General features: G+C 35.8%; 1 pseudogene; it reads left to right on the forward strand.

Moving 5' to 3' along the window:
- Positions 1-248: 248 nt before the first annotated feature.
- Positions 249-8,846, forward strand: LOC139081368 (olfactory receptor 2M3-like; annotated as a pseudogene).
- Positions 8,847-9,559: the final 713 nt, after the last annotated feature.

The raw sequence follows: 9,559 nt of genomic DNA on the forward strand, positions 1-9,559 counted from the left end.
TAATTAAACTTAAGAATATTTTTCTATAAAGAACATCATGGCCAAGGTGAGCACACTGATACAGACTGAAAGAAGATAATTTACATGCCTAAAAAAAACCAACCAATAAGATCTAAAATAAGAAATCACCTTTGAAGAGACCCCAGTTTAATTACAAATCAGGGAAATAAAAATTGAACATCAGTAAAATATCACTTTGTATTAGAATAGGAAATTTTCACAAGCTGAATAATATTAAATAGTGCAAAATGTGGGCAGATAAGAATATTCTAAACTGCATTTTGGAACATGGCCTGATATTAGCATCTTGGGAGCAATCTGCTGGTAAGCAGTTAATTTATATTTGCATATAAAATATCTCTCAGCAATTGTGCTCATGGATCTTTATACAAAATGAATTCCTGGAAATATCCAGAATAATGAAAACGATCCAAATAACTTAAAAATTGCTTTTAGTTATGAGTAACAAGTTCCCTAACATATGTGATTTTATCACAAAATTATTTGTTGTTTTAAACAAAATAGCCTAGGTTTAAGCAATTGAGATGGAAGATAAAATTTAGGCAATGCTTAAGTCTTAAGAAAATAGAAGTGTAAAACAAGAGATATCTTCAATGACACAAATATTTGTTTTTAAGCCATAGAACTAACAACTAGATAATACTGTAATATATAAATGGATTCAATTAATGACTTGAAACAGATACTTCCATGCATGGGAATTTTGTAAATGATAGATGGCATTGTAAATCAGTGTAGAAAGGATCCAACTCAAGACACGATTCTGTGAAAACTGGAAATCTATATGAAAAAATACAATATTATATTCCTATCTTTTTGATTTGATGAGAGATAACAATGATTTTAATGCAATTTATTGAAGAGGAAATATGAATGGCTATGAAATACTGGAGACAGCTATCCAAATCAGTAGAGAAAATGCATATTACTGTAAGAATGAGAAACAATTTCTTACAAAACAGGTTCACAGAAGATTAAAAAAAATCAAATGATTTTGATGAAAGAAGATGTTCTTTCTGTTTACAAAGCTATGAGAATATGAAATAGTCCAAGGATTCTTGCATGCAACTGGGCATTTCTTTTCAAAACCAAATATTTCCCTTCTAGAATATTTTTCCTATCCTTCATAACTCCCAGGTAGAGAACATCATTAACAATAAGGAGGGTGACTTAGAAGTTGAAGCAGATACTTAAAAAGCAGTAGATGAATGGGGAGATAATGATTCTGAATTGAGCATGGTGAATATGAGATGAGGAAGGATTATCAAAAATATATAAATAGCAAGCATTTGGTAGCATCTAGAATTCTGAAAAAGATGAGTGAAGACATATAGATCCAGTCATCATAATTATGAACCAAAGAGGAGGAGGACACATCTAAAGATCTTGGGATATCAGATTATTCCAAGGAGGAAAAATTAACGAAATGTGTGGCATTTGGAGAGAGTGACAAGACAATCAGTACTGGAATCTGGAAAGAGTAAACACAAGTGACAAGTTTCCAAAAAAGAATAAATTAGATTTGTGCTGAAACCTCAAGTCAAATGACTCCCAGAAGGAAACCACTGCAATTGTCAGTTTGAAAATAATTGGTGCATTTGAACAGAGCTTGATTTAATGGTAATAATGCCCAAAGCACAATGAGTGTTTCTCTTCATTTTATTTTAAAATGAGATATCCAACTGCCTGTTTGTCATGTAAACTTATGGAGTTAATAGTGACATACTAAATCAAACTGACAAAAGGTAAAAAAGAAAGTGAAAACTGAGTCATTAATATATGACTGAGCCAGGAGATACATGGGAAACAAATAAACAGTTTATACCATTAATCTAGAAAGTGACAGAATTTTATTTTAACCTTAAATATCAATAAGAGTCACATTTTCAAGATGGTAAATTAATCTTATATAAATTGGAATGAACAAAGATGCATGTGTCTTGGAACTTAAAGGAGAAATATGACCTGGAAAGGCAACGGACTGTGGAAGAGGGAAGATACTCCAAGGAGAGAAACCTCCTGAGAAGAGACCTAAGCTCAGATTTGTGTGTTGTCTCTTTGGGATCCAGAAGTAGAAAGGCAATTTGTATTGAGAAAGGGAGAACAGATGGCTTCAATACATTCTGAAATCCTCAAAACAAGATCAATGAAGACATGAAAGTCTGTACTGCAGCAAATTTGAACCAGTGAACGCTTTTGAGAAGGAGAGTGATGCAATCCAATGATGCTTTGGGAAAAACCCAAAAGTAGTGTTAGATCATGAAAGAGGAGAAAATTAGTTTTATCCATAATGTCAGGAAGTGAAAATGCAAATAAAAGTATTTTTTAAAAAGTACTGATGAGCCTTTTCAAAAGGAATTCGCAATCCTTTCTGTGAGAAGTGGTTTGAAGTTTCTGTCAGGAGCCAAGGACAGTTTTTGCATGACATTTTATCTACAACATAGAGCCTAGCTTTTGTGTCTGCATTTGGAGGTGGGAATGTGACATCCATTGGCAGAATGCAGCACACTCAGGACAGACACTTGGGCTCAGTGAGCCCAATCTGCATTCAGTCAACTCCCTCTTGCCTCATTTTTCTCTTCCTTGTTTCTTATTCCTCTCAGTTTATCTTCAACTCCAAGACTTTTTGCTTCATTATTCGCTGCTTTTCAATATTCTGTGGCTGTGTCTGGCTTTACTCAGACAACATGATTCCCCTCCTCTCTTCTGTCCACCCTAGTATTTTCAATTTCCATTTTAACCTGTAAATATAAGTGTAAAAAAGCATAAGTTACCTGTTTAACTACAGCTGTGTTGTATGTTTATAACGTCAGTAATGTGGCAAATAGTGGCTCTTTATTTCATACTTTGAAGATTTGATGAGATTCATGATATTAATAAGCTTGTGAGGAAATTATTACTCGACACATATACAGTGAAATAACGTGCACTGTCTCTTCAAAGCATACCTCTAACATCTCTATGAAGCCATCATACACTCTCTCTCTCTCTCTCTCATATATATATATATTTAAATACATTAAAATAAATGTATCATTCCTAATATCATATTACTGACTAAGGCTTTGTGTACATACGTTTCACTTGGGGGAGACTGAATTGACTGGGTTTGGAAATAAAGGCCTTGACGACCATGAAAGATTCTTCATGCCAGTTTCCTGTGATAGAGCAGTAAAGCAAATGAGAGTTTGTGACATTGGTTTTGAGAAAAAGTGAGCTGATAAAATATAACATAATAAAATATTCTATTCATGTATCTTCATATTCATGTTCAATTTGAAGAAACAACAAACCATAAAAAAAGAAAAATATATAGGCTCCACCTCTCTGCTTACTAAACTTAAACATTGCATTTCTCTGTTGAGAAATAACAATTCAAAACTGTGTGTCTTAAATTTACCAAAATCTTACTGATGGTAATAGAGACCAATTAGTCTTGATTAGTTCTACCGTCTCATACTGTGATTCTTTAGGAGGGTTCTGATACAGACTAAATGAAGAGATGATTTTTCTTACATGGACAGACAGTCAGAGGTATAGTGTTAAAATATACCAGTTTGTTAGTGCACAAGGGTTGTAAAACAGAGCCGTGAGAAAAATCTTAGATGTCAAATGAGACCTAATTATAGAGTCAGGTCCAGTCATTTGTTAGTAATGGAGACATGGCAGCACAGCAGGAAACGATCACAGTGCTCCATTAAACAATTTATCTTTTATAAGCTGCTCCAGCAAATTCAATTTGGAGGTTTGGACACAGAATGAACTGCAGGATGACAGTAATCTTTCAGTTCCTAGATGATCCCAGCTATGTGAGTAGGATCGAGGCTTAAAGCAGTATATGGCCCCAGTTAAGCAAAAAGCTAAATAAGAATACAAGTAAATACAGATCAAAGAAATATATGGTCCAAGGAGTTCCTCAGGCTGCAAAGCTTTCTCAGCTCTCCTGATCTCCTAATTTAAAAACTAGTTAATTATGGAGGCTGGTCCCATGGCTTAGTGGTTGTTTTATACACTCTGCTTTGGTGGCCCAGTTTGCAGGTTCAGATCCCAGCCACAGAACTATACCACTCATCAGCCATGTTGTGGCAGAGACCCAAAAATAAAGTAGAGGAAGATTGGCACAGATGTTAGCTCAGGGCTGATCTTTCTCAAGCAAAGGAAAAAAAGGAGGAAGATTGGCAACAGATGTCAGCTCAGTGCTAATGTTCCTCAGCAAAAACAGACAAAAAACTAATTAAGTATGTAATATAAGTCCAACTTGAAAAAGTTGATTAGTCTGATATTCTGTGTATAATTCAAGAATGTGGCACAATTGCTTGAAAATTTATTTTGTAGAAGAAAAAAATGGCAAATTTTTAGCAGGTGACAACATAAGTAATCAATAAGCATGAGAAAATCAGCATTTTGCAATCTTAATTATTGTTTCTAGGTTTTTGGGTTTTTTTAGGAGTGGCATATAATGTAGTGTTGCACAAGGGTGAATGACAGAGTAAGCTTTTAGATTTTAAATGGGAATTCTGTGCAGAAAGAATGAAAAAAGTAAAGATTCTTAAAAAAATAAAGTGACATATGTTGCAGTTATCCACACAATAAGGACTGGGTTTCTAGACAAGCATTCTAAGTATGAGAAACATTTCTAAGATAATTTGGAATATATTAAGAATTTAGGATGTGGTAAACATCTATTAGAATTGTTGAGTTGTTAGATTCATGCAATAGATGAATAACGCTCAGATAGAATTTAGAAGGATATAAAGGTGAAAGAGACAGGACAGCCCTACCATTTGTTCACAGGTTAGAGGGGGACCATTTAGAATAGCAATTTATTACACTGTAATATGGTAAATAGAAATAGAGAGGTGTGTTTTAAACTTTATATATAATTTTCTAGTTATTGAGAATTCCAGGAGAAATGAATTTTTTAAAACAATTATAGTAAGAAGTAATTAACAGGCTAGAGATGTCAACAAACATTAGAGTGACAGAAAGCAGATAGAAATCAGTGGATGAATAAATCAAAGTCCCCGCACAAATACGTGAATGAAAGAGGAATCTGAAAAGAAATAGTCTCCATGTAAGGGCTCAGAGTGCCTGGAAATCTCCTGGGAAGAATGGATGAGAATGAAGAGTGTAGCTTTGAGAGGCAGATTAAGTGAAAGACTTTTACTGAAAAAGATGCAGACCTGACCCCCACCATTCCTTTCTTTCCTACCTCCACATACAGTGCAGTCAGAAAGGAGATATTTATTAGAAACAAAAATATCCAAAGATCTGTTGGAGCTACCTTGGTCAGACTGCCTGGAGGTATTATGGCTTCTAGTGTAACATAAGCAGCCTGGGAAAGCTTTTCTTCTTTTGGCACTTGTCTCCAGATCAACAATCTGTTTCTACAGCCACAACATAAAGTTTGCTCATTCATCCAGGCCAGCATACTGAGTTGTGTGAACTCCTAAAGCAACCACCCCCTTTGCAGGAGAGGGTTAGAGAAGAAAGGACAATATCTGAACCACAAAAGAAAAAACACCAGCATTTCCTTTAACAAATGTCTTGATTCACCATGTGTCTAATGAATGTGACTCACTAAATCTCTGTCTTGATGGAATTTACATCCTAATGAGGAGAGTCAGACAAAAAGCAGAAAAACTAGTATAGTCTTAGATGAGAGAAATACCAAGTAGAAAAAAAAAGCAAGGTAGGTAGCTTATGTTGAGAGAGGCCATGAAGCTCTATGAAGTGGAAAGCATTTGAATAAGAGCCTGAAAGCAGTGAGGGACTTGGTCTAAGGCACAGAGGGTGGTCAGAGAGAACAGCCATTGCAAACACCCTGTATTAGAGCATTCAAATGTGTTCCAGAGATGAAGAGGCTAGTATGGCTGGAGGGGAGCTGAGCCAATGAGTTGGTAGGTGCAGAGGTCAGGGGTATAGTGGGTTCCATTTCTGTGCACATAAAATAGAATGAACTCCAGGATGTACATGAAATCAAGAACAGGCAAAACATAAGCCTTTGAGATAGATATTAAAATATAGGTTATGTCTAGGGCATGATGGACTGTGAAAGGATGTGAGGAAATCCTTTGGAAATGGTCCATATTTTTATCTGTGTGATAGTTGCATAAGTTTAGCCATTTATAAAATTTTATCCATGGTACGTTGAAGATGAATTCACTCAACACTCTTTTCAATATATATGTTTCACTACCATAAGAACTATATACAAATGTCAGGAGACAACAGTATAATATTGCCAAATTATACTTGATAATTACTTGATTATTGATATAACTTGGTTGCATGATAACATGTTCATTACACTTCAATTGGCTTTAAATCTATTATAAGAGTGCATTTTAAATGGTATTAGTCTAATATGCTTGCTTTTGCTAGATAGTGGTACAAAACAGGTAAGAAATTGCATTATAACGTCATGCTTTAAATCAGAGTTTTTGTAAATTAAAATGCACAACTTTAATCCATTTGGCAGAACCACAAGGAAATTTTTATTTCCCAAAAGTTAAAACCAAAATATCAGGCACACTTCTCTGAATTGCTGCCAGAAGAGGAAAAGCTCATGCAAAAGGATAGAAAGGAAGCCAATGCCTTGATCAATGAAGAGAGTGACAAGAGAAAAAAAGAGAAATAGGTGAAAAAATCGAAAATTAAAAATATGCTACTGTGTAGAAGAGTCTTGATAAGGGAGTGGAAGAGATTAATTTTATATAAATTAGAATAATCTAAAATAAATCCCTCCAATAGTATTCATTTAAAAATATTTCTATGGTACACAGTGTATTTCAGGTAATGTTCACACATTATAAGTGTGATCTCATTTAGTCTTAACACGCTCCAATATAAATGTTAACAAATACCAAAAAGTACAGACTATAAAAATAAGTCTTGGATAAATTAATTCTCTAAAGTCACACAGCCAAAATACCCTGTTCCAGATGTTTGAGCTATGTTCTTGCACTCTCTTCTAGTTTGCTTCTCCAGTAAAACGGCCAATCCAAGAATGTCTCATGGATTCACCTCATCTTAAGAGATAGAATAAAGGATGGACATATTGGTGAGGAACTAATTCCACCACACCTCACCGTTATTAGCAATATGTACTATTTAATGAACTTCTGATTGATGAGTTCTCAATGTCTTTTGTTTACCTGGCATTTGACTAATCTTATCCCACTTTCACTAAAACATGCTTCCCTCTGCACCTTGGTAGACAGAATTTTTATTAGAATCATAGTGTGATATGCTAAGTTCCGTGGAAAACGCCATTGATTTCCAAGGAATTCATGAGTCTTCTGATGACTCAGCGTATTCCTGAAGGGATTATCCATGGAACATATTTGAGCTGACTGGTTGCTAAAATTAGACTATATGCATTTTTGGAACTTTCTTATGTCTGTTAGGTTCATGTTTTAGATTTAAAGTCACATCAAGCTAAAAATAAGGTTTAATATTCTTAGTCTACAATTTATAAAAATTGACATCCGGAGAAAGAACATTTGTTTTTTGAGGAAGTGTAGCTCTGAGTTAACATCTGCTGCCAATCCTCCACTTTTTGCTGAAGAAGGCTGGACCTGAGCTAACATCCGTGTCCATCTTCCTCTAATTTACATGTGGGACACCTACCACAGCAAGGCTTGCCAAGTGGTACCACGTCCAGACCCGGGATCTGAACCTGCGAATGCTGGGCCACCAAAGTGGGATGTGAGAAATTAACCGCTGCATCACGAGACCAGCCCCAAGAGAATTAACTTTTTATGTGTAGACAATATCATAAAGAGTGGTGATCTAGGCTGGAAGTCCCTGACATTTCCATAACACAATGTCAGCCATTTCTCACATATTGTATTTTCCACAGTGAATATATTTATCGTGGCATGGGAGAATCAGACTTTCAACTCTGAGTTCATCCTGCTGGGAATTTTCAGTCACAGACCCAGCTGCATCTTTCTCTTTTCTCGGGTCTTGGTCATCTTCACAGTGGCCTTCAGGGGATAACACTGCTATGGTTCTCCTCATCTACCTGGACACTCGGCTCCACACTCCCATGAACTTCCTCCTGAGCCAACTGTCCCTCATGGACCTCATGCTCATCTCCACCACTGTACCCAAGATGGCCTTCAACTACTTGTCTGGCAAGAAGTACATCTCTCTGGCCAGTTTTGTGGTGCCCAGATATTCTTCCTTGTGTCCCTGCTTGGAGCTGAATGTTTCCTGTTGGCTGCAATGGCCTATGACTGTTATCTTGTCATTTGCTGCCCATTGTGATACTCAAGTCTCACGAGCCAGAAAGTCTGTGGTCTTGTAGTTGTTTCTTCCTGGATTTTTGGCTTTCTTGATGGCATAATTCTCATTGCATTTGCATTGTCCTTCTCATATTGTGGTGCCTGGCAAATACCCATTTTTTCTGTGATTTCCCTGCCCTTCTCACTTTCTCATGCAGTAATACATTACTATTTAAAAGAATATTTATTTGCTGTGTTATTATGCTTCTCTTCCCTGTAGCAGTCATCATTGCTTCCTGTGTTCATGTTATCCTGGCTGTCATTTGCATGGGATCTGGGCAGGGTTGCCACAAAGCTTTCACCACCTGTTCCTCCCACCTCATGGTGGTGGAAATGTACTATGGAGCTGGTATGTTCATATATATGCAGCCTGTTTCTGATCATTCCCCCACGCAGGAAAAGATGATGTCTCTCTTCTATGCTATTCTTACACCCATGCTGAATCCCCTCATCGACAGCCTCTGCAACAAGGAAACGGCCAGAGCATTTATAGAGGTGTTAGGGAAGGGCAAGTCTGGAGAGCAAATTGCCTAATTAACTTTTTCTACATTTTTTGCTTTATTCTTCAATTTAGATATTTAACTCATATAATTCAGCACAGAATATTTACCCATATTTGTATCAATAGATTTATAGGCAAGTGTAAAAGATGTAGAAATTGAAAAACTGTCTCTGTGCTTGCTTGTTCAAATAATATATTTCTTTTGTTATGGAAATTTGAAGTATGACTACAAGTAAATATTTGTTGCAACATAATATGCGTAACTGCATAGTTTGTTCTATACCATAATAGTTAAAAAATGAGAGGTATTTACTCATCATAATACCACATAGTACCATAATGCCACAGAGCATTTATAAACATTCTGTGGTTTTCAACATATAATAGTTTTATCTTTGGCCAATCAAAGAATTCTGAGGAGTTTAATATCATACCTCAAATTGGTCAACTTGTTAAAATGAATGATCAAGTTAATTATATTCAAAGTTATAGCTATATATATGAGATTGTTACAAAAATTAATAAAATTTATCCAGTAGATAACACAGGTATTAGACTGGTGGTTAGGCTTATTGAGCCTATCTAGTAATGAACACCATCCTCCTTCAGGATATAAGAGTTTTGGGAGCCCCCATTTATTTCCTTTTTCTACAGACATCAGCCTTCTACATGGGAGACTGAAATGTGAACAAGAATCCTCAAATTTGGATTTTTCATCCTTAGACATCTTGACCCTTATGTGGGT

The sequence above is a fragment of the Equus przewalskii genome, unplaced genomic scaffold (assembly GCF_037783145.1).
Source record: "Equus przewalskii isolate Varuska unplaced genomic scaffold, EquPr2 contig_R1839, whole genome shotgun sequence".
NCBI classification, from domain to species: domain Eukaryota; kingdom Metazoa; phylum Chordata; class Mammalia; order Perissodactyla; family Equidae; genus Equus; species Equus przewalskii.